At 38.1% G+C, this 26,384-nt stretch overlaps 1 long non-coding RNA gene across 2 annotated transcripts; it reads left to right on the forward strand.

Annotated features, from left to right (window-relative positions):
- The first annotated feature begins 10,627 nt into the window (after positions 1 to 10,627).
- On the forward strand, positions 10,628 to 25,630 carry LOC145766034 (uncharacterized). Of its 2 annotated transcripts, none has more exons than XR_014288686.1 (2): positions 10,628 to 10,735; positions 25,053 to 25,630. It is a non-coding gene; the product is annotated as an uncharacterized LOC145766034 (long non-coding RNA). The 2 variants fall into 2 exon arrangements; XR_014288685.1 differs by having other exon boundaries at positions 10,717 to 10,754.
- Positions 25,631 to 26,384: the final 754 nt, after the last annotated feature.

Below are 26,384 nucleotides of genomic sequence, written 5' to 3' on the forward strand. Positions count from 1 at the left end.
GTATGTTTTTCTTGAATGCAATGCCATCAGTGTAATCACACAATACCTCAGAGTTTCGTGATTTTTGAGGATTTAGAAAGTGCTCCATCACTCTGTTGTTGCGGAACAAACTTTTGAGTGTCTTCAATATTGGAACATATTGGAAGGAAACAGGAGAATAAAAATCACCTGATACAATGCTGATGTCATATGATACTGGTTGAACAATGTCTAATGAGTTTTCAAAATATAATTGTCGAGTATATGCTGTCCGCAACATGCCATTACTAGTATAGGCCTACCATTCATGGTCTTCAACACCTTCAACTACTGTAGCTGCTGTTTCAGCTGGGATATTATGAGACAGCAAAACAGAATGAATATTATTTAAGGCTAAATCTTTGTGTACCATGAGCAATGTTTCTACTTCTTTGGCTATACAAGCAACAGTACTTGCTAGAATCATATGTTTATATTGCAATGCCAACAAAAACAAAGCATGAGCTTTAGTCAAATCTCTCTGAACTACATGAGAAACTACAGGTGGTTCAAAAGATGAAATACTCCGATCACTACCAGTACGGTACCTTCCAAGCCATCTCCAGCTTGTTGATCACTTTCCTGGTTATCATTTTCTGGGATATGAATAATGTTAGCCTATGACAAGAGTGTTTATGAACTCTTGAGATGTGAGAAGTAAAGGATGAAACAACTTTTATGATTTCTCACAGTTTACTATAGGACACTTTATGGAAAAGCCTTCTCTTATATGTTCTTTGATGTGCTGCAACAATTGTATTGAGTTACTGAGGGTAATTCCACAAAGTTGTAAAGAGCAAACAAGATTATACGCCATATTTATCAGTTCAGTAATTCAGTTCAAGAAAGAAACCAAAGCAAACTACTAACCAGCTAACCTATAATCTTTGCATAAGTCAGATCAAGACATTAGCATATCCTGTTGGAATAATTATTTATTTGGGTCAGACACAAATCTGCCATCAGTCCATAGCGAGGTCACACAAACTAAAACAGTAAAAAGATTCATATAGAGTCCTGAGCGATGTATATATACAGGCAATAAAAAATATGCATGACTAGTGTTCCGAATAGACTAGTCAGAATAGATAGTGTTCTCTCTAAGGCAGTAGTTCTCAAACTGTGCGTCGCGACGGCCTGGTGCGTCGTTTCACTTTTCCAAGGGCGTCGCAGAATAGTTCCGTTTCTTGGCTGAACTCAGTTTAAGATTATAAAAAGGAGGTTAGCCCTTTGAGGACCGCTGGCACACATGTGTCCCATGCACTTAGCCGATTACACCGCAATTAACTAAAAAAATTGCCACTGCTGGCCTGATACCCCAACGTAGTATTGGATGTCTATCCTTCAAAAAAAAAAGGAAACTCTGAATCATTTTTCTTGGTATTATTTCAGTTTGAAAACAGTAAAGGGTTGAGGTTGCAAGTGCGTTTTTTTCCCTTCAAATTTGCGAAGCCTAGGCCTATTTATTTACATTTGTCCAAGCTGGAGTTGAAATTTGCAAAATACTTCCAGGAAATTTTTTCAAACTACGAATGGATTCGTGATCCTTTCGTAGTAGGAAATCCGGCAAATTTTTGAATTCAATAAATGACGACTATCCAGGTTTGGTGAAAGAAAGCACTGCGAATTATTATCCCATTTGCTACGTCGTATTTATGTGAAGCAAAATTTTCTGCTTTGGCAGTGATAAAACCAAATATCGATCACGAATAAACAGTGAAAGAGAAATGCGGGTGGCAATTTCAAAAATTCTCCCAAGATTCAATGAACTTTGTGAAAGCAAACAAGCCCACACGTCACATTAAATAATATGCATTGCTTTTTGTTGTTGTATCATTAAACAAAACTTTAATCATAAGTTTCTTCATTTACTTTTATTTGCTGGTGCGTCGCAAGTCCAGAAAACTTTTGCAGAGGCGTCGCAACAAAAAAAATTTGAGAACCACTGCTCTAAGGAATTTGTGAGTGGGCAGATGACATTTTTCTTTGCAAGCCAAAAAATGACAATGCATTTTAAAAGAAATTAGACATGCTGTATTGACATTAATGACTCAACAATAGATAAATGACATCAATTTAAACATGATAGTACACCTTTAGATTAATATTTTATAGAAATCCACCAAGAAAAATCAAGAAATATTTTACCAACATTTGAAAAATCTCTTGGCAGAAGACATTTTTTTTGCCCACAAAAACATGCTTAAAGGGAACACTGAGAATAGAACAAATGCAACATCAGTCACCCACCACACACAGTAATACTGAATAATGTCGCAATGGCCCGTTTCGGTGAGTCCGATCCCTTAACGGGGGATTTTTTCATTTTTTTTTTTTAAATTATCGGGTACCATAGCCTAATTATCATTGCCGTTTTAGGGTTAGAGCTTAGGAACTCACCGAATCAGACTCACCAAATCGGACTCACCGAATCGGACTCACCGAATAGTAGCAGACACGAATAATGTATCATGAAGTGTGACTTCACATGACACCCTGATTTTATCAAGTCTCTAATCAAGCCAATTGTGGAAGGGGAGCGCTGAGCTATGAAGGCATTCAAACACACATTCTTTCTAATGAGGGCTTGAAGCATTGTCATATAGCAGCTAACCTGCAAGCTGGATATATATACTTTGGAAATGAGGAATGTTGCACGCAAGTTTCTGTCACAGGCGTTGTTGTAGGCAACATGAATGTGATTAATACTGGACGCCAGGAGCTCCATAGCTGGCATCAATACATAGGCATACAATAATTATAAATCAAAAGATATATAAAATCAAACAAGATTAAGCATATATACCTCTCCACTAAATATATAGGCCTACATATAAGCCATTTTTAAAACGACTTATACTAAGCCGGGATGATTTTCTCATGCATAGCCCTGTTTGTGGAAATCTCTACACAGAAACCAAGAGTAGCCCAGATACATCGAACATATGCTATGCATAAGTGATTTAGAGGTGGCACTGAAGACCAACTGGGAATATACTGAAATAAAACAGCTTAAAATGAGCCGTTTACGGACAAATAAGCCAGGTTTTAAAAACTGCTTACTTTAAGGCATTATTTTTTGCAGTGAAGTCAAATTACAGAAAACACCAGTTTCCCACAAAACGGTACCGGTAAAGCTAAATGACGCACTACCGGTATCAGGATTTGTATTTCAATCTGCTATCTGACTGACTCTTACTATTTCTCTGCTAATCTGCTTGCACTACTTCTCTAACATATATTACTGAACCAAACCTAACCCTTGCTATTACACTCTAACAAAAAAGCTTGTCACTAAGATCTCCTCAGTGACCACCTGCTGGTAAATATAACAAACAGGAAAGAGACAAGATCTGAAAAAATAACCGCAGCAGGAAAAGCAATACAGTTTTGTTAAGTTCCATTATTTAAAGTTGTACACTATGCTTAGTTTGCTATACCATCTAACTTTTTAAACTGGAGATTATTAATCCTTCCAGCAAAACTCGTTTTCAACTAGTTCCCTCCCCTCTGGCTTTACCTAAAATGGCGCTAATTCCCGACGACAGATCCGCGGCATGCCGCCAAAGCGTTTAAAAAATCTCGCATTGTGATTGGTTAAAACTTGTATCACAGTCATGTGACATTCAAGTTCACGTAAAGGCGTTTGTGAATTGTTTTGCAAGTAAAACGTGTAAATTTTTTACAAGTTGAAAGAGAGTAAATATACAAATTTTTTTAACAGTGCTGGTCTGAAGGCAGAGGCCAAATAAAACGTAGTCTCCCTGCAATCAGGACAGCAGAGCTTTCTAGAACCTTAAGACAATCTCCTAATGACAGTGACATAAATCAATCACTCTCTTCCAACCTGCCTTGATCCAGCATGGAAGCAGTACAGTTTGTAAATTCACATGGTATCAATATGTCAATGGCGCATGGATACAGATAACCCATGTTGATGCACAATCTGGAGATGGTGATTGAATATAGCCTATACCATGGCTACTCAACTAATGTTAGCGAAGGTCCATTTTGACAAGTTGAATATTTTTGCGGTCCGGTGAATATTTCATATGCAACCAGGGGCGCCGGAACGATTTTTGACTGGGGGGACAAGATTACGAAAAAAGGGCACTTTTTTTTACTAAAAGGCAATTTTTTTTTCAAGTTTTAAGATAAGATTTAGCGATAATGCTACTGTAATCTATCAGCTCACTATGTATTGAGTAATAATAGCCTACAAGTGTCCGGTATACAAAGAAGGGCATCATGCTATATGTTATAATGATGTAACCTACTGTCAAGCCTTAAAGCAGCCTGCGGCCATGGCCGCTAAGTAGTGCTTAAATGACCACCGGTGCTACCTCCACAATCGGCCAAGTTTGGCCGCTGGTCTCTTTTAGCCAAATATTTCATTTCGCAATAGAATGATCGTGGATTAACTGTCGAAAATATGTAGTATCAAAGAGTGACGCAAAATTAGGTCAGCGCGTCATAATCGCCACTGTTGCATTGTGCGGGGATATTTGTTATTGATGGAATATATCCATCTGCGATCACCAACGCTGTAAGTCTTGTTTGTAATTCTCGACGTTTATTTTAACAAAGTCTTAATTCGAAGTGCTAATTTACATCGGCTGGCAATATTGTCGTTTTTATGTCGATTCGATGTTGTCGGACATTGAATCGTTGTTAAAAAGGAGAACTAGATTAGTTGACATCCAAGGGGAAAACATTTTTTGATCATATTTTGCAAAAATTATGCTTCTTTTAGTAATGTCCTTCACATCATTGAAATACTTATTTTATTACCTTGTCGTCATCGTCAACACAATCGTGTCGAGCGTTGTTTTTCGTTGCTAAAAAGAATTCTAGGGGAGTGGCAAACTTCTTTAAAATCAGCCACATTGGAGACACTCGTGCAAGTGTCGTTAGATGGTCCCGCAGTAGGCCTACTGGATTACAATCCCGATAAAGCAGTTATTGCGTGGTGCAACGATTCTATTGTATAGGACGTCGCCCAGGCGCAGATTTTAACAACGCTAAGTGATCATTTTAGCATTGTTGCAGGTTTAATTTTATTTACTTGTGCTATCGTTATTTTTATTTTGTATTTTGGCCTCCAAGCACGCAGGTTTGGCCGCCGAGAAGGAGCTCTAGAAAAAAAAACGAGTTTTAAGGTCTGATAGGCTACTGTGTTGCAAAATTTTCTGTCGTAAATATTATTATTAGGCTAAAAGCGAATAGCAGATATTGTTATATTGCAAAATGTGCAGTTGCTTACATGACTTTAAAAAGGCACCATTGCCCCCCCTGCTCCTCCATCTGCAGAAAATTTGAGGGCAGGGAGGGCATCCGCCCCCCCTTCCCCCCCCGCTTCCGGCGCCCCTGTATGCAACCACGAAAATTAAACAACTGTTCCCGACAATGGTTCACCGAATCAAACGTCATATAAAACCGTTCATGTCTACTGAATCTTAGCGTATTACGTCATGAAATTTTTCCTAAAAAATAAGCCAAGATTGCACCATCGTTCGTAAGACTTGTATCACACCTGTTGAGAATTGCTTCACAATGTTTCACTATGACGTCACAGTAACTGCCTACGTGAGTTTGAGATATAGCAATGTATTCTAGTCATTCGTAAAATGGTTGCTTGAAAGTTAGTCGCATATTTAACTGTTTGCTTAGTGCTTGCCAGCTGGACGAAAGTTCCGTCTTTATCTAAGTAGTTTGTATCGTAGTGACAAGTTTTTAGTGGTGTACGGTGTTGCATCCCAATTTCGACGGCCAGGTGGCTAATTTTACAGAAATACAATTTTGAATAGACGTTTTCAAAGGAGTGTTTCTTTCGGTCATTACATACAGACGAACGGATCCGCGAATCTTATGTTACAATTTTCCCACGAAGAGATTATGGTTTACCGCTGTGACCAACAACCAATAGCCTACGAGCACCGAAACACTTTTCAGGTAGTATGTAACACGACTTGGATTTTTGTCTGACATAAACAAAGAAATGAAAAAGGAAAAAAATGTATTGCTTCCTTGTAGTGTAGCTGTGTGGATCGCACATCAGAGAAGGCGGCAAAGCGTTGGGGGTCTGGGGGCAAAGCCCCCAGCTCCTTGGATAATCACAAAAAATTGCTTTTCCCTAATGGAAATCTGTTTAAAGAGGCCCTAAAATGTGGCAATGAGGTTATTCTTCAAGAAGCCCGAGGTCCACCTTCAACACCCAGAAGGTCCGGATTCGGACCGTGGTCCGCCAGTTGAGTAGCTCTGGCCTATAGGCTACCGTATATTGGTGTTTTTCCCTTGCATTTTCAGATTCAGTTTATTCAATGGACCAAACATATCAACCAAATAAGAAAGGAATCCAATCCATCTGTCATCAACAGCAGTGAAACAAATTCTAACTTTATTTAAAAGTCAAAAAATAATTTAAGTTCGTCTCTGCGCTCAAACACTAGCTTGGTTACATTTTCTCTTGAAAGTCATAGAGTATTTGCATGAAAAAGAAGTAGGCCTGCGTGATGGTTTGCATCCATGTCAGTGCACAGTTGCTTAAATAATCGAGAGTTAAGGGCTCTCCCTTAACGCTTTAAAGCTCTGTTCTAGACCAACTTACTAGACATAAAAAGCTTTACAATCCTAAAACCAAATTCTCCCTTAAAAATTGCAAAATTCTCCCCTAGTGGAGAATTCTCCCCCGGTTGGGAACCACTGCACTAGGCGGAGGGATCTGAGAAACTGTTTACGAGTAAAATTTTCACAGATTTTATCTTAGATTTTATCTTAGATCAGCGGTTCCCAACCTTTTTTGTGCCGTGACCGTTTTATAACATTTGCCAAGTTGCAGTGACCCCAAGGACAAAATTAGTTGGGTTGATTCTCCTTCACTGCACTTTTGGAGCTAACTAGTAGGCTACTAGGCTATATATTAAATTTGACTTCTAAATAAATAAATAAACAACGCAACAAATCAACACAACAATTTGTTCAGTGAGAAGGCTGTGCTTGCTTCTTTTTAGCATGATCTGAAATCCTTGGAGCAGTCTTTGCAAGAGCACAACTCAGATCATCTTCTGCATCAAGTCTGCTCCTGTATTTAGATTTGATAACCAACAAGCTTGAAAAGCCTATTTCACAAAGGTATGTTGTTGGAAAAGGAAGAATCAGGCGCAATGCGATCTCAGACAGAACGGGATATGACTGCAAACTTTTGATCCAAAATTTGGTAACTGACATTGAAGAAAAATCATTTTTTGCCACAGCTATCCAACATCACGCAAGAAGCAACTCGAGCTTTTTAGCTGTTGTTCTATCCTTAAATTTTTTAAGGTGTGCAAGCTGTCTTTTTGTAAATCATTTTCTTGTTTTACTTTTTATTTATTTTTGCATTACTTTATTTCTCGTGCTGTGTGCACTTTGCAGCCTCATTTTGCCGCCCCCTTGCAGCCTGCCGCCCCTGGCGCAGAGCCAGAACCGCCAAGTGGCTGCTACGCCACTGAGTCTACACTGGCTTGCCTAAGGTATCAACTGATGCAGAAATAATAGCATAGCTCTCAACTTGCGTCCTAGCTGCTCAATGTTTGAAAATTTAACTTTTTTCTCACAAATGTCAACAAAAATCGCGACCTCAAGTCCAACTTTTGCTTAAAAAATGCATTATTTTTGCCCAGGGTGTTCTGGTTTGTCTAGTTACTAGACAAACCATGGTAAAATCGCGATTTTTAGTAGACTCTAGCAAAATCGCGATGCACTCTGTGGGAAGCTGCCCATCGTTAGGAGTTAACTTTCTAAATTTCTAAACTAATGAAATTCTAAATTTTCAGAAGGCCTCAGATAACCCCAGGAAAATTGTCGGGCGACCCCAGTTGGGGTCGCGACCCACAGGTTGGGAACCGCTGAGATAGTCTTTAAAAAGTCTCACACCACCCTGGCGTATAGGCGAAAGGCTACAATTGCAATGCACTGTGAAAACCTTGCGTACTTTTATATTGCGTACCGTAATGCTGGTACACGGAAGAAATAGTCCTATGCACTGCCAGGATCACAATTGCAATAACTTTTGGCAATTGCTTGAACAGGTATTTTAACAGTAGGCTGCTTTTGTGAAGATTTTATTTTTATTTTTTGTTGCTTTAGGTAAGCTATACGGTACACTATACAGTGTACTGTAGGTATCGCGACTTTATAAGATGCACTTACTTGTGTTTAAGTGTAGTGTCGTATTGCTTTGCAGATTCTGTTCAGCGATCACAGAAGTAGTATTGAAGATTTTCTTAGAGCGTTGCGGAAAATACCATACAATGGATCAGGTGAATAACAGAAACAAGTATTTACCAACTAATTTTTGGTTTTCATTTTGAAAGCTAAATGCAAACCCACAATCTGGATAATTGTTGACGTGTGCCAACTTAAAAATATTAACTTTTGGCCTCTCACTTTGAAAATTATAACTGCCTAATACTGTTGTATTTTTACCAGACCGGTATTAACAAAAACAGAGTAAATCCAAGACAGGAAAAATAAGTCGAAGAAAAACATTGTAGTCGATTGCATTACAGTGGTAGACTCACCTAAAATGATGTTCAACACCATGCGATTTATACTGAAAAAAGAACGCAAGAACGGTGCTTACACTTTTACAAAGCTAGATTACCACTTGTATTACCACACTTGTCCTCAGATTACCACATTTTTTACTGTGAGTTTCTTCCCGATTTTAACCGTATTTCGACTTACTTTTATATTAATAAATTGGTTATTTTTACCCACTTGTTGCCATGGTCACAATCAGGTGTTGCCAGAGTTAGGATTAAAGTTAGGAAGAGTTAAGGTAAGGGTTAGACTTAGGAATAAGGTTAGGGTTTTGATATTTACCCAATACCCAGACCTAAAAAAAATTTCAAAATGCAAGTTTTTGTTTTCAACAGCTTTAAACTTTCCTCAAATTTGGACAGTATTCCTTATCTGGCAACGCTATTATTTGGCTATATTAACACTATATAGTGTAAAATAAGGTCGAAAACAACTACTCAGTTTATTAACAGTACCGGTTATTAACAGTTATTAAAACTTCCAAAATAAGTAAGCAAAGTACTGTACTTGACACCGCAGCTAGAATCTGAAAAACATCTTGACTATGCATATGGTCACCCTACGTTCAAAGTCAAAAGTCAGGACGCATTCCAAAATTAAACTGAAAACAGCGGAACATGCTAGTCGCATGCTATTATAAGAAGTTTTTTGCATATCTGTTCGATTTAGGAAGACAAAAGTTTAAATCAGGGGTTCCCAACCTGGGGGCCATGGCCCCCTAGTGGCCCATGAGCCTTTTTCAAGGGGGCCATAAAAATATTTGAAAAATAATAATTTTTTTAATTTATCATCTTTAAGTCCATTCCAACACTATATACAGTAACAAAAGAAATAAATTAAAATTTAATAAAAATACTAGTAACTTACATTTTGCTCAAATCTTCATGAAATGGTCTTTACCGGTTACTGTATAAACAATTTTTTTTTAACTGACGTTTCTTAACTTTTTCAAAAGGTTGAAAAAAATAGGGGGGCCATTGATTTTTCAAATTTTTCAAAGGGGGCCACGGTGTAAAAAAGGTTGGGAACCTCTGGTTTAAATGCTCTTATTTAAGTTATTGATAGTATTTTATGTCAAATTTTCAAATTGATAATTTCCACATTTTGGCAACATTTCCACACAAAATTTCCATATTACCACTAAATTACCACAAATTTTTCATTACCACATTTTTACCACAAGCATGATGCAAATTTCACAATTGTGGTAATTAGTAATTACTACCAAAGTGGAAGCGCTGCGCAAGAATGTAATTGAGGTAAACAGTACAAAGCGCTGATTTGGCTGGCACGCCGTGTGAGTTGTCAAATCAGATGTTGTGCGAGTTGTCAAACCGTTTAACAATCGTAACACCAGAACAAATACAATTCATCCAAATCAATTTTTCACATTTTTGCACCACGAAAAAGGTGGTGAAATGAATACGTTACTCGTTTTCCAATCATGCGATTCTCAAAGTGTTGAATTGGTTTGTTTTGGTTTTGAATCTTTATCCTTCGAATGATAAAACCTGGATATGTTATTCCTGGTAGCTTTGCATATTTGCAAAGGCTTTTGACGCAGGGCTGGTTACCAAGACTGGCAGAATGAAGTTTTCCGATTGTTGAAATGTTGTATCACGTATTTCTACCCAAGGTGTAGTAATTTGGGTAGGCGTAGTTGCTTAAAAACAAAAGACTGCCGTCAAGAATGAAAAGACCCTTCCACTCTCATCAGTACAGGAAATTCAATAAAATGAAACTCTTTTATCTTTATCTCCAAATGCTTGCATCAAGCATGGGAGCACCTTCACCTTTTCGCTGCCAGGCTTCTGGTGGCGCTATTGTAAATAATCTCCAATGTTGATGCAAGCATTCTTCGCATGTGAATAGCACAAAAAACAAATTCTCAATGTCAACACCATTAGATGAATAGTAATTTTTTATTGGATTCTTTTAGTATTTATTGGGCAATAGGCTATTTATGTTTTTCTAAGGGACCAGAACAGGAAATGCTCTCAACCATGCTGTAGATAACGTTTTGTCAGTTGGAAACAGATTATTTGCAAGAGATGTTGTGGTGTTAATTACTGATGGTCAGCCTCAAGATCGAATCGATTTACCGGCAAAACGAGTTAGAGATACAGGAGCCGAGGTAAGCTGATTCAATGAAGGTTTGTACAAAGTAGCCAATGTCTCAGTATACAATTGGACAGCTTTAATAGCCTAGCTTGATTGAAGAGTTTTTTTTTTACAATATAGGCCTACGCATTGCCAGCAAATATTAGCAATGATTTAGTTTGATTTCGAATCTTTATCCTCAAACTAACAAAGCCTTTGATAGGCCATTTCTGGTAGTTTTGTATACTGGAGGCTTTGAAGCGCTGACGCAGGGCCGGTTATCGAGATTGATGAAGTAAATATTCCGATAGCCTATAGTTGTTGAAGTGTTGTTGCCGGGAATTATTCCATTCTGTAGGCGCTGCTAAATGGAAAGCAGTCCTGAGATGCGTTGCTCAAGCGCACACCCTCAGAGCCAAACTTGTGTAACTTGATCTTGAGTCGGGCCACTAATCACTGAGCTTAGGGGCAAAGCGTTATTAAATCTTTGTATAAATTCTGCTAGAATTTATTCATATCAGCTGACAGAACTATTTTTCAATTTATGGTTGCAAATAAAATAACAAGGGAAAAAATCAATTTAGCTGTGAAGCAGTTTTAATGGGCGGGGAAACCCAAATTAAGTTTGCGAGTTTTTTGTTTCAGCGTGATGTCATTGTGTACAACATGCATTTTAGTAATAAAAAAATCCAAATTTTGTTGCCCTCGTCTCGCTAAGGCCGCTTTTGTTTGATACCCGTTTGCGAGGTCTCGTTGCGCATCAAGCTGTGATGCTGTTCGCTGTGACGTCACAAGGTACATATAGTTGTGGCCAAAAGTTTAAGACCAGACTTGATTTATGACGGTTTTTGCATTACTTCAAAATACTGCATCAGATATAAGATGATGCAACTGAAACAATATATGATGCAGTATTTTGAAGTAATGCAAAAATGGTCATAAATCAAGTCTGGTCTTAAACTTTTAGCCACAACTATATGTACCTTGTGACGTCACAGCGAACAGCATCACAGCTTGATGCGCGCGAGACCTCGCCAACGGGTATCAAACAAAAGCGGCCTTAGCGAGACGAGGGCAACAAAATTTGGATTTTTTTTTTGCTAAAACGCATGTTGTACACAATGACATCACGCTGAAACAAACAACTCGTAAAAAGTTAATTTGGGTTTACCCGCCCTTTAAGAATTCTATAATGCTGTCTAAACAACAGCAACGTCTTTTGCTTGTTCAATGTCAGTTATTATCAGCTTACTTATACAGTATTCGCTTTTACCATGTGTAGAACTGCTAAACTGGAACATCAGCCCCCAACAAATAGCCCACAGTAAGGCTAGTAGCCATTTCTTGTAAAATAAACAACTGTATTGCTACTAATGATAGGATAATTTAATTTACACCAACTGGTTGTAAAATAGCGTCAATAATAAGTATTCATCATTCATTAGCCTATACCAGTGTTTCTCAACCTTTTTTGGCCCAACGCCCCCTTCATGTGCTGGAAAAATTTTACCGCCCCCCAACAATAACGATGAATTACGAAAAGCAAATATAAAACAATAAATACCGTAGGCTACTATTAATACCGTACTACAAAAAGTGCTCAATGCCAAGCAGAGCGAATTACATCAAGTATAGGCTATTACTAGTCTCTAAAACCCTTACAGCCTGTTTTACCCTAAAAGGTGGATCATCAGAAGGTCCTTATTCAAATAGAATTATATTTCTATTAGAATATAAGGACCTTAATTATGATGATCCCACTGTTAGGCCGAAACAGGCTGTAAGGGCTTTGGAGACTAGGCCTATAGTAACTAGGCCTATATTTGATGAAAAGCAAATATATATTTGCGAGCATGAAAACAGTAGCCTATAGGCCTACTGATAGTCAGTGTGAACCTTGGGCTTGGTGAGAAAGTGTCAGTTTCTTCACATCCGGTGTAAAGCTAGTGAGAAACATTCGAAGATCACCTCTTATGGATATGTCAAGTGGGTTGGTAGGCTATGTAGCAGAACAACACAGCTGAATCCCTTTTCCACCAGGTATGAGGTAGGAAATGCTACCACAAAGATACGAGCTCTTTGACGAAGTCGTTACGCTGTGCGGTAGATGGGTTAAACCAAAATGTCCTCTAATAATCAAAACGCCTCCCCTTAATCCGAGGTAATCATACCGCCCCCCTGAAAAATCAAAACGCCCCCTGGGGGGCAGTACCGCCCCCGTTGAGAACCACTGGCCTATACTAACGATCTTTAGGCAGTTCTCTCAGTTCTAGTAAGTTGTTATGTTCAGTTCAGAACTGAAAAACAACTGTTACATAAACGTTTGTGTTAGCCTTCTTCGATGTCGTTTGCTGTTAATCACTTCAGGTACAAATGAAATCATTTCCCTAGGGACACTTTTCATAGTCATAGACAACTTTCAAAATGTAAAATAATTCTTTTAGGTTTGCATGGTCATATGCATTTTGAAACTGAATAAATTTGATAATAATCATATCAGTAAGGCTACCTTTGACATTCAATAGAGTTTTCTTGTATGCTTTGAAAAAGCTGGTTCGACTTATAGTCCAGTCAAATCAGGTTTTGACCCAGAAAACAATAGTACAAAGCTGAAATTTTTCCACAAGCATCAACACATAGTCTGAAACAAAATATCAAAAATCCGCATAATTCCACCTTGGGCAAAAAAATTATGGCAATTTCGAAAAAACAAGGAAATTTATAAAAAAAAATGATCAAAAATGACCGAATGGCAACATAGGCATGTGACATATCCATTATTTTTTACTGCTAATCCTGTTTTATTGATTCTGGGTTTCTCTTTCAATGGGATTGTTTTGAATAAGAGTAAGTTGAGTAATATTCTATTTGAGGTTTGATCTGTTAAATGTATATTGGAACTGCCAAGATTACGTCGCTAGAAGCTACAGGATCATCGTCTTGTCTTAGAATCACTGCAGTTACTGCTTCACTTGTCGCAACAAGGTACATCTTTAGACCAAAGCCACTTCACCTACAGTATAAAAAAATTATTGTAAAGCACACTTATCTTGAAATTGTGCTTGTGCTTTTAAACCAGTTAAAACTTGTAAGTAGGCCTATACCGTAATTTATAGAGAGTGCTCAAAAAAATGTTATTATATAACTACACTACTCGAAATCTGTTCCTTTTTGCAGGCTGTGATATGGCAGGCGCAATAAAGCAGAATGAGAAATGCATCCTCTGTTTTCAAGGATTTGAGGAAGAGTGCCAAGAATATGGAAAACGACAGCAAGTTGGAGATAAGGGTAAAAGAACCATGTTAAATTTCGCTCATCTTCGCTGTGATGACAGAATGGTCGAAAAATTAGAGACAGAAACTGGTGTTCTTGTGCATGATAAATGCCGTCGAAACTACACTAACAGAAAAAGGTTTAGAAGAATCACTGCATCCGATGAAAGAGGAACTTCCAAGAAATGGAGACGATCGCATACGTCTGGTTTTGACTGGAAGCGTGATTGCTTCTTCTGTGGAAAAAGTGCTAACTACGATCGGAAGCATCCAGATCGTAACACTCAAGTTCATGAGGTAACAACTATTCCTTTTCGAAAGAGAATCCTTGAAGCATGTAAAAAGCGATCTGACCCATGGGCAGCAGAAGTTCAAATTCGCCTACATGATTGTTTAGATTTGGTTGCAGTAGAAGCCATTTACCATAATTATTGTCAGTTGAAGTTTTCTTGTGGAAAATTACCAGATGCAGCTTTTCAGTCACCTTTAGGCCGTCCAACTGATGTTGTAATGGTTGAGCACTTCATCGCTTTGTGTCACTGGCTTGAAAATTATGGGGATTCAGAACTATACACATTGGCAGAATTACGTGACAAAATGATTGAACTGGCGGGAAGCTCCAATGTGTATTCGGTTAAAAGACTAAAACAAAAATTTGAAGTACATTTCGGTAATTACATTTATTTTACTGAGCTGGATGGAAAGGAAAATGTTGTTTGTTTTCGCAACATGGCCAATTACATCTTGCACCGTTCCTGGTATTCCGAGCAAAAGGAAAATATTGAAGATGATGCAAGAAGAATTGTTAAAGCAGCTGCCAAATTAATTCGGGCACAACTTCAAAATACCACATATTATGCAGACATGTATCCAAGTGATGATGACATTCAGAACACTGAAAAGGGCTTGAAGCTACTACCACCTCTGCTATTACTTATGCTGCATGCCCTGGTTCCTAATGTCAAACAACAGATCAGTATAGGTCAGTGTATCATAAAAGCTGCAAAACCACGTTCATTTTTACCTTCTGTACTGTTTGGACTTGGTGTGGAGGCGGATCATGGCTCCAGGTGGCTCATTGACGATGTTTGGCTCATTGACGATGAGGCGGATGTTTGGCTCCAGGTGGCTCATTGACGAACTCTTCAGACTGGGATTCTCCGTATCGTACAGTGAAGTTATCCGTTTCAGGCAAGCAGTTGTTCAATGTGAGAACATTGAGCAGCTATTACCTGAGGCATTTCCAGGAAGCTTCTTTCAGTGGGTGGCAGATAATGTTGACCATAATCTTGCTCCCATTGATGGCTGCGGTTCCTTCCATGGAATGGGAGTCATGGTCATTTCAACTCCCACAAAAAATAGCACCGGCAGTGTGACCAGCCAAATACCCATTAAAAGATTAACGACTGTCGGATCTAAAGATCTTATTGTAAATAAAGGAATTCCTATTAAATTTTACCAAGCCGGCTTGAAACCTGCTCTTTCCAGTTGTGTCATAAAACCAGCAGTGGAGCTTCAGATACCGCATACACTGATAGGGAAAGTGATCTCTGAAGATATTTGGCACTCCATTGCTCTGTTCGATGATTTGTCCCCCAGAAGACCATGTTGGTCTGGATTCATGCAGAGTTTGTCAGCCGGGAGTGACTTTTATAAATGTGAACCACTTTTCCTACCTTTCATTGACCTTAAGCCAACCGATGAAACGTGTATATATTCCACATAATCATTTTGTCGAGGATCAAGCAAAGAAGTTGATATAATAACACCATGTATCACGTTTGACCAACCATTGTGGGTAAAGGCAGTTGAAATTGTCCTTTCGAAAAAAATGAATATAGTTTGCCGTCTTGGAGGTTTCCACACAGTAATGAGTTTTTTGGGTAGCGTTGGCAAACTGATGTCTGGATCAGGTCTGTCTGAACTTTTGGAAATATGCTACGGCACTAATTCAGTCATTTAAATGATGAGTGGAAGAGCAGTAGCAAGAGCTCTTTGAGGGTACATACTTGTTGAATCTGCTTTAATGACTCAACTTCTACAAGCGGTTGTTCCACAAAGCGTCAAGGATACTGATAATAATTTACAAACGACATATTTATATGAAAACCCCGCTGCTCGATGTTTGAAACAAGAAAATACTTTTCAATTTTTGAAATATGAGGACATTGAAATCATACACGAATGTTTGCAAAAACTTATGGAGGGTACAATCAGCATTGATGACGCTATTATGTGCACGTCATTCGACCGCTAGCAAAATGGAATTGAACTTTACAAGCAATATCTGTCAAATTTTTCGCGCACAGCTAAACTGTGGTTGCAATATTTGCAGTACATTTCTGTTTTGAAATTGTTTATTAGAGCAGAAAAAACTGGCGACTGGAATATGCACCTTGTAGCTACTACACAAATGATAAATGTGTTTGCAGCGACAGGCCACAACAATTATGCCAAATCTAGTCGACTGTATTTACAACTAATGCACGATCTTCCTAAAAGTCATCCATGGCTGTACAATCAATTCATAGCTCATGGACATCATACTGTTAGAAGGTCTGACAAATTTTGGTTTGGCATCTCCACAGACCTTGCGATAGAACAGATCTTGATGAGAACCCTAAAAAGCCGAGGTGGACTGACACGGGGACGTGGATTTACAGAAGCAATTAGGATTTTATGGATCTATAGTATGCACCGGTGTGCTGGAATCCATCATTCCATGAGTGATTTTACTGAACTGTACGTGGCCACCAGTGAACAACACGCTGAAATGGGAGTCAGCAGAATTAAACGTGATTCTGAAGACATTAGCAAAATGATCACGTGGTTACAGAATCACAACCCAATTAATGACACTGACCCGGCTCTACGATCCTTGTCATCTGCACAAGCATCAGATGAGAAAGACGGCATTAATTGCGACATTGTGGAAGACGTTGGAATCATGATGCAGAAGAAAATGGACAACAAGTCTTACACGGAAATGTCCTTTAAGCGAGCTGACCAAGTAAGCACTCTGGAGAATCTTCGAAAAGGAACAAAAATTGCAGATGACACCATACACACATAGATCCGATGCTGCTGTTTTCCAGATTGTTGATTCAAGTTGAAAGGAGTGACAATATTAAGTCCCTTTTTGCTTATGAGTTAGCTCCTATATCAACTTCTCTGTTCAAGGATGACATGATGAGAAAAGGAAAGAAGTCATCACTTGCCTCCGTTCTAAAAGAGGGTGTGCCACCAGTAGAGCTTTCCGAGTTAACAGATGCCAAATTTGTTATAGATGGAGGCGCATTATTACATCGTATGTGGGATATATGCAAAGGTGGGCAGTAACTAGTTACAAAAGTAACTAGTTACTGTAACTAGTTACTTTTTGAGTAACTGTAACGGTAACTTCGTTACTATTTTCCAAAAGTAACGAAACGGTAACTAGTTCCTATTTTAGCACTTTTTCAACAGTTACAGTTACAAGTTACTTTTGTATTGAAATTTCAGTTTTTAATTGCCGTTTATTTCTCTGTGTTTATTTCTCCGTTATTTTCTCTGTGTTTATTTCTCCGTTATTTTCTCTGTGTTTATTTCTCTGCGTTATTTCTCTACACGTGTTTGTGTCTTGCTTAGTGCGTGTTTGCTGCGTTTTGCGCAACAATGCACTTTTCTCGCAGATGTATCGGCGCAGCACTGCGCATGCGCGGTTCTACTTTTGTTTTGTGGTCTGGTGGAGAAGGGTTGCCATATCGGCAAACTTATCGCCAAAGTCCAGAAATCTGGCGATTTTTTAAGACGTTTAGCTTCATATTTATGATTTGGCTCTTTTTTGGCGATTTTTGATAACTGATTTGGCTAAATTAATTGTTTTTGGCGATTAATCAATATGTACCAAAGACAGGCAAGACACAACAATACAACAGGGTTGAGCATTATAATAATATATTTTACATATTTACAAATGAGTTTAACAGTCAAACGTTTTCGGTTTAACTTAAGCCCTCATCAGGAACCTGAAAATATTTATAAAAATGCAGTAAATTTCAACTTCTTGAAGGTAACTAACTAACTAACTAACTAACTAACTAACTAACTAACTAACTAACTAACTAACTAACTAACTAACTAACTAACTAACTAACTAACTAACTAACTAACTAACTAACTAACTAACTAACTAACTAACTAACTAACTAACTAACTAACTAACTAACTAACTAACTAACTAACTAACTAACTAACTAACTAACTAACTAACTAACTAACTAACTAACTAACTAACTAACTAACTAACTAACTAACTAACTAACTAACTAACTAACTAACTAACTAACTAACTAACTAACTAACTAACTAACTAACTAACTAACTAACTACGTATAAGCATCAAGAAACACGCAGCGATTAAAAGCAATTTGTTGATGCTTATAGTAAGTTAGTTAGTTACCTTCAAGAAGTTGAAATTTATCGCATTTTGTGTAACGCTTGCAATGCCTCTAAAAAGATTGTCTGACATTAAAACCAGCAACAGCATTGCTGTTTGCTTGCCGTTGGTGGACGTTCTTGTGGAAGCTATACAAACCAGATTTGGTCATTGGTTCGAGGACAGCAACTTTCAGCTTGCGACTGCATTCCACCCACAATTTAGACTTATCTGTGTTCAATGCCTGATCATTAAGCGACACTGCTGAATTGAAGACCAAAATAAAACAGAACATGCTTCAAGCAATTGAAGAAGCAAACTGCTCTGCTGAAGAGGGGAGTAGCAGCGACACTGAAGTAGATGGTGGTAGGTAGAGCCACGGAGAACTTTTTGCACCACTTCACGCAAAAACCAAGAAAAGAAAGCAATGCGCGTTGAATCTGTTACAGGAGTAGCCTATTTGGAAGCAGACCCTAAGGACAAGTTAAGCGAATCTAGATTCACAATTGGACCGATGAAAAAACTGTTTTAAAAACATAACACTCCCATTTCATCAAGTGCTGCAGTAGAAATATTGTTTTCATTGCAGCACTTGTTCATCACCAGACTTTATTCGTTCATCCCCGACGCCGACACACGCTCCATCGACCTGACACTACCAAGACAGGCATGGGTGCGCCTCAACCGTTTCCGTGCGGGCGTCGGGCTTTTCCACTCAACCATGCACCAATAGGAAATGGCCTCTTCCTCCTCCTGTGAATGTGGTGCCGAGGAACAGACCGCAGACCACATCATGGATTGATTGATTAAATCTTTATCCTTGGACTGGGAAAGCTTCTTGCAGAACTTAATCCTGGCAGTTTCGCATACTTGTAGACTAAAGGCTTTAAATCACTGACGCAGGCCCGGTCACCGAGATTGACAGAGTGAAGTTTCCGATTGTTGAAGTCTTGTTGCCGGGAAATTATTCCATCTATTAGATGCCGCTAAATGGAGAGCAGTCCTTAACGTGCGTTGCTCAAGCGCATGTCTTGAGAGTCGAACCAGTGCCGCTTGATCTTGAAGCTTCTTCGTTCCAGAAGTGATGCGCTAACCAATTGAACTATCGGGGCGGACATCATCAATGACTGTAACATCTTCAAGCCACCTAACGGAGTGGAAGGTCTGCGTGTCATGAATGATGAAACCAAAGACTGGCTGCTCTCTAGTAGCCTTCCAGTGTAGTCCGGGAACATCGTGAATCTGGGGCAGTAAAAAGATAGACTCTCGGCCCCAGAGGCTCACACGACAACGACGATTGGGCAAGGACATTTTAAAGCCCAAAAGGGCAGGCCTGAGTGACGAGCACTTTGAAATGCTCGTATTTCTCAAAGGAAATAAACATAGCCTATAAGCCACTGAGTATTTTTTTTAAATAAAACCTGGTTGGTTTTGTACTTGTGCTGTTATGTTAGCATGGATGGCTCTAACACTATATATCATACATTGCGGTTAAACTGGACTTGCATGCAGAGCTGGCCAGGTGCAGAATTTTATGTTCATATTTGTGAGTAACTGAAAGTAACTAGTAACTGTAACTAGTAACGGTAACTAGTTACTTTTTAAAATCGGTAACTGTAACGGTAACTCAGTTACTATTTTGGCCAAGTAACTGTAACTCAGTTACTTTTGAAGGTAACTTTGCCCACCTATGGATATATGAAAAATAATTATGGAGGTGGTTCTACTGTTGTCTTTGATGGATACGCAGCTTCAACGAAGGATCACGAGCACAGCCATAGAGACGGTGGACGAACAGCTGCTTACACAGAGATTGCAGAACATCTCATCGTTCGAGATGACCAGCAGGCTTTTCTAAAAAATGACTCAAACAAACCAGTACCCGGTGTCGACAGGACAATTGGTCGACAGACAATTGGTCGAAAAGACAGTTGGTCGACAGGACGTTAGGTCGACAGAACGATTCATTTTAGGGTTAGGGTTAGTTAACTAGGGTTAGTTAACCTAACTCTAACTCTAACCCTAACCCTAACCCTAAAATGAATCGTTCTGTCGACCTAACGTCCTGTCGACCAACTGTCTTGTCGACCAATTGTCCTGTCGACCAAATGTCTGTCGACCAATCGACCGTGCACCGAAATTTCAACTGCAGGTCAGAAGTTGTTTGTCTTAATGTATGGCGGTAAGGACAAGAAACTCTGTGAGCTACGATACAATCGCTACATGTCTGCAGTCGCATCTTCAACTGTTGGTGTTCGTTCAGAGAAGTTACCGCCAACAAAATGTGCTGCCAAGTATCATGCACAGCGGGTGCATCTACAGGTCTTGCAATGGAAGCATCCTATTCTTGCTACGGTCATCAATCCTGAAAACTGGGGACGGAAGATTGTATGTGGAAAATACTTTCCTATCGGACATGGAACCAGCACCTCCAGAGTTGTTGAACATTATTAGGTGTAAATGCAAGAAAGGGTGCAATGCAGCATGTTTCTGCAAGAGGAATGGACTGAAGTGTGTTTCAGCTTGTACCTTTTGCACAGGAATGTGTAAAAATAATAAAATATTGAGCCTCTTTCACTTGAATCAGAAGAATGCGAAAATACTAAGGGAGACGCGGGTAAGTTGGCCCAGCAAAATGTAAAATTGAAATTATGAGCTAATAACAAAACTTATGTTAAAGCGAATGCTATTGAAGAGTAGAGAATTTATCACTCTAAAAGTGGACATATTCTTGCACCAAACCAACATTGTTAGGTATGTAATTTTTCAAGTTTTCCAAAAAAAATAAAATGGACCATCTTGCCCGCCTGTGCAGGTAATTTGACCCATCATGGAAGGTAAGTTGGCTACGTGGCCAACGTGTCCATCTCTCGGTATACTAAACAGTAAAAAAGCTCTCTTTCTCTTTACTTTTACTTTCTTTCTAATTATTGCTTGGTTTTATACAGGCATAGGCCTACATAGCCTAGGGCTACCATATGTCCTCTTTTAGGAGGATTTGTCCTTTTTTTTCATAAAAAATAAATTGTCCTCCGAGGACACTAGAAAATGCTCAAATGTCCTTTTTTTTTTGCATGGCTATCATTTTCAACAAAGTTTTATTTGTATGTGACCTTGGCAAAAGCTAAATAAGGCTAAGCAACGATACCAAAAAGGAAACGCATGTTTTCTGTGAGATGTGGCAGAAGTAGGCTATCCTTGTAAGAAAAGTGTTTATTGACTTTGAGGTTGACAATACATTGCTTGCTGTGGATAAATTTATTTCTGTAGCAAAGGAAGGCAGTGTTACTCGATGACCATGTCAGATGTATTTCTATTGTTCGACTCTTGTGTTGCCTATTTGCATGAATAGACCACTAATTTCATTTTCCGAGTTCTCATCCTTTGATTGGATGCCTATTGCTTATGCAGTCTTACGCCAAAGAATAGGATAACGCTTTTCAGCGGTGTGTGGAAGTATCTCACAGAAAAAAATGTTGGCATTGATGATGTTAAACTGTTCGATCTATATCAAAGCTAGTGCAAAGGCGTCTTAAACCTGATACCTAGCTTGTATTAGCTTTGTTTAAATGATGGCACATTAGAAAATGGACAGAATATTCAAATAGTTCAAATATTGTAGAACTATAAAAAAAATTTAATGAATTGTTAAAAATCGAGCAATTTTCATCTGCAATAAGCTATGGTTTAAAATAAAAATGTAAAACCATGTTTTCTGTGGAGAAAATCGAATGAACAGCAAAACGTTCATTGACTGCTGAATCTAACAAATAAGTATGTGATATTTTTTTATTTGTCATTTTTGCTACTTAGGCCTATAATCATCTAAGAACATGTAAAAATTGTTTAAACGTAAAAATCCACCGGCATTTTACTTGCTTACTAAACATGTCCTCTTTTTGGGTTATGAAAATATGGTACTGTAGGCCTAACATAGGCTACATTGTATGCATTCATGTACCGGCATGGTTTATAATATAATCTACTATTATAATGCAGTATGTTACTTCAATAAACTTTTTTTTACATGAGTACACCAAATAAACTTTCGAAAATAACGAAGGCTGTATCAAATATCATGTAGTTGAAACGGCATGCCTTTATATTCCTAACGATACTGATAGGTAGGACCTTGTTTGCAGTACAAATCCTATTGTGCATGGGTAGGCTACCAATATCGGAACATTTTTTAATGTAGGCTATCTCCGAAGTGGAGTACGCTTTAGACCGTCGCTTGAGAAGTGGTTGCATATTTTTGTTTGATTTACGCCATTCCTCAACATCTTTAGCCCCTCTTCATACATCTCTTGAGACACATTTCCACGATTGCTTTTTTTATTTCATTACTTAACATTATTCTATTATTACAATATGGGTTAGGAATAAGTTGTCGCAATCTGTGGCATAAAAACGATGTTAGGAAGTGAATTATTGTTATTGATCGCTTAATGCTGATGCAAAGCCGTGATTTACTTACTTTGGACACTTGATACTTCAATCTTGAAAAAATAAGTCATCGTATTAAATAGTCCATTATCCTTCCATATACAAGGGTGACCCAAAAAGATGCGTACCCATGAAAATTTCAATTGTGACTTTGATTGAAAAACTATTTATTTCAAATTACAACCACACATCATTATTCAGTTCATGGAAGACCATTGACCAGAGTTTCAGCTTTTTCTGTCAATTTTTAGTCAATTTATGGCTTTCCCAAGATGTGTTCCAAATGTGAAAAAATCGAATAAAACATGGGTACGCATCTTTTTGGGTCACCCTGTAATACCTCATGAATACAAGTTGGCCATGGTGGCCAACGTACCCACCCACGAAATGGGCCAACTTCCCTGCATGGCAGCCATTTTGTAAAAACTAAAATTTATGTCAAACTATCGAGCTTCTAACAACGGCTTCACCGTCAAAGTGAGCTTTAATAACTACCCTAGCGTTGCACTCACTAAATAATAACCTTTCTTTTATAGTAAGAAAAAACTCACTCGACATCTAAAAAATTCTAAAATCCAAACAAATTAAAAATCTCAATTTTTCATACAAAAATCGTGCTCACATGTTTATATTGCTTGCTAGAGCCTCCCAACCTGGTGGTCAAGGTAGTTTCAGCAGCATTTTCTCGGTATGCGTATGATACGTCACAATAACTATCGTACTTAAAAAATTATTTAGAGTGGGCCAACTTGCCCATTGGGCCAACTTACCTGAGTCTCCCCAACTACTCCTGTTGAAATACACAGAAATATATTTGATGTCTTTAATGTGTAAGACGAAAATATTTCGGGTCCTATTAGTTTAATGTATAGGCTTTTTATGTTGAAAGGACCATACCTCGTTGAAATAACTTCATTTTGACCTAAATTTATCCTTATTGTATCTGCCTCATCATTAGCTTCAATTTCATATATCACTTGCCTATATTGCCATTCAGTCATTTTTGATAATTTTTTTATAAATTTCGTTTTTTCAAAAATCCCATAATTTTTTTGCCCAAGGTGGATTTTTGCGGATTTTTGATATTTTGTTTCAGACCATGCACTGATGCTTGTGGCAAAATTTCAGCTTTGTACTACTTTTTTCCTGGTTTTCCAGGTTTTTTGGTTAATTTGACTGGACTATTAACACAGGTGTGAATTGATTGAACTTGTGGAAAGATAACTAAACCTTTGAAGAAGATCATAGTTGGCCAGCAGGAACGTTGAGAGGATATTTTGGGCAGGCACTAACGAGATCTTTCGGCGTCCAATAAGACACTTCTTACTGCATCGAAAGAATACGCGTTGCTTTCTTCAAATTCCCTGGCCCCTCGAAAAAGGTTCCGGGCCCTTTAAAGTATCTCGACCCGGATCCAAAAGTTTCCTTTGGACCTCCCTGTAAAGTGTAAACGCTACTGTTGACCAGCATCCACCAGACGAAGCATCCGAAGAAGTGCACTATTTCCCTCCCATGTATATATGGGCTATAAAAGAACATTTTAGCTACCGGTGTATGTATAATTGGTGAAGTTTGGGCCGCAACGGAAGAGTTGAGAGCTAACTAGTTTACAACAAATAGAAAACGTACTAACAATGATTTTATCTCAAGACGAAAGATATCTCCATTCTTCAATCTCTTTTTTGAAATATTGTACATACACTGAACAAATTACAATATTTTTTTTCTTCTTCAAAAAATTGCATTGCAGGGTTCATCAAAAAGTCTTTGTTTAGGTTTTCACGTAAAAACGTCACAACATCTAGCTTCTTGCGTAAGGTAAATTAATTGATAGCCTATGAACGAATTGCTCCACAACATTGTTCATTCATCCTTGCTATGTAGCAGTTTGTTGAGCTACAGGTTGGCAAAGTGTCTGTACTTGTTTGAGGCAATATCTTTTCTTTCCCTGTTGCTGTGTTGGTTGAGACCGTTTTGCACTCACAAATTAGGTTGTAAATCGTATTTAGGAAATGAAATGAAGAGTCATTTGTCGTCCAGACCTCTGCAATCTGCATGTTATCGTTATTGCACACATTGTTGTCATTATGTTAGTTATAACGAAAAACTGAAAGCAATAATTTAAACCATTATTATTTGTTTTTAAAGGGCTGGTCTTATTTTAGCAGAATGTTTTCGTTTTTAGACTGTGATTTCAAACGCTGTTTTATGTTCAGATCCTGGTTATTCCTGTTCTACCGCCCAGTGGGGGTGGAATAGACCTGACAACCTTCGAAATAATCGCAGGAGATCCACGAAACATATTTTTACAGGCAGTAGAAGAGGGTTTTGAAGCTTTGGACGAGATCTTCGCTGTTGCTCTCGCTCAAGAGTTTTGCCCCCCACCGTGTTCTAACCCGTTTTACAATCGTGCCCTAACGCTGCCAGAACGACTGAGGCCTTATGTCAATAGCACAAGACTCAACCCATAAGCAAAAAGTGAAAATTGCTTAGTGTTAGCATGTCAAGTTTTACTCATCTCTATAACCTCCAGAACAAAATGTGATCACCAGAACACTTATGGCGATATATTCTTGTTTTATTATTTTTATCGCTGTAAAATACTTGTACATTTTGCATTGCAGTAGATCTATATCCTGCAATATACATTCTCAGCAATTGTGAAAAAAAACTTTCAGGTTTCACCAACACGTCATCTTATTGTGGTAATGCAAGTGAGTCAGAGAAACAGACGTTGTTTATCAAACATCACTCGAGTGTCGATCATTTTACCACCATGATATTTCCACAGTGATTCTTACCTAGTAAATCAGTTCTTTTATACATTGATTCTGTTTAATTCAATGTAAAACAGAAATGATTTGCTTGCTAGATTTGATCAGAAATGCAATTCGGCCCAGCCTTAGCTTAAGTTTCGAGTCCAAAACACAAGCTTAAAGTCGAAAATCGTTTTTTTTATAATTTTTTTTAATGGTTACAAAGAATTTTTCCCTTTTCTTCATTTGCAGCCTAATCCATAGTCATTAATTCATTATAATCACAATCATTGCAAAATTGTGAGCGGTGATAGAAATGCAAAAGTTAATCAGCAGTCTAAGTTTAGCATTGTACAACAACCTGCTGTCTTAAAAGAATGAGTTGCACCAGTACACAGCCTTATTAACAGAATTAATTCATGTAGGCCTATGTGATATTATTTTAGTTACGAAACCACTGGCTTAGTTAGGTAACAATTAAATTGACAAATTTCTTTTGTAATCGATATAGATTATAAATTTAAAGGTGTCGCAAAATGCTATCGGTGAAACGAAATTCAGAACACCTCAGATAGATTTTCAAAATTTTAGATTGCTGAAACTGGGCTATAGCCTATAAACTTTCAAAAAATAAATTATTGAAATCCTTCTGTGATCGTGAATGAATTTTTTTTAGAAATGTTAAACTAACTTAAATTTTAAACCAAACTTTCTACCCCAATCCAATTTTTATTTGATAAATTTGGTTACATACCAAAGGTGCATCTTAATGAAAAAAATATCATTGTTCCT

This window comes from Aplidium turbinatum, chromosome 3 (genome assembly GCF_918807975.1).
Source record: "Aplidium turbinatum chromosome 3, kaAplTurb1.1, whole genome shotgun sequence".
Classification (NCBI taxonomy): Eukaryota; Metazoa; Chordata; class Ascidiacea; order Aplousobranchia; family Polyclinidae; genus Aplidium; species Aplidium turbinatum.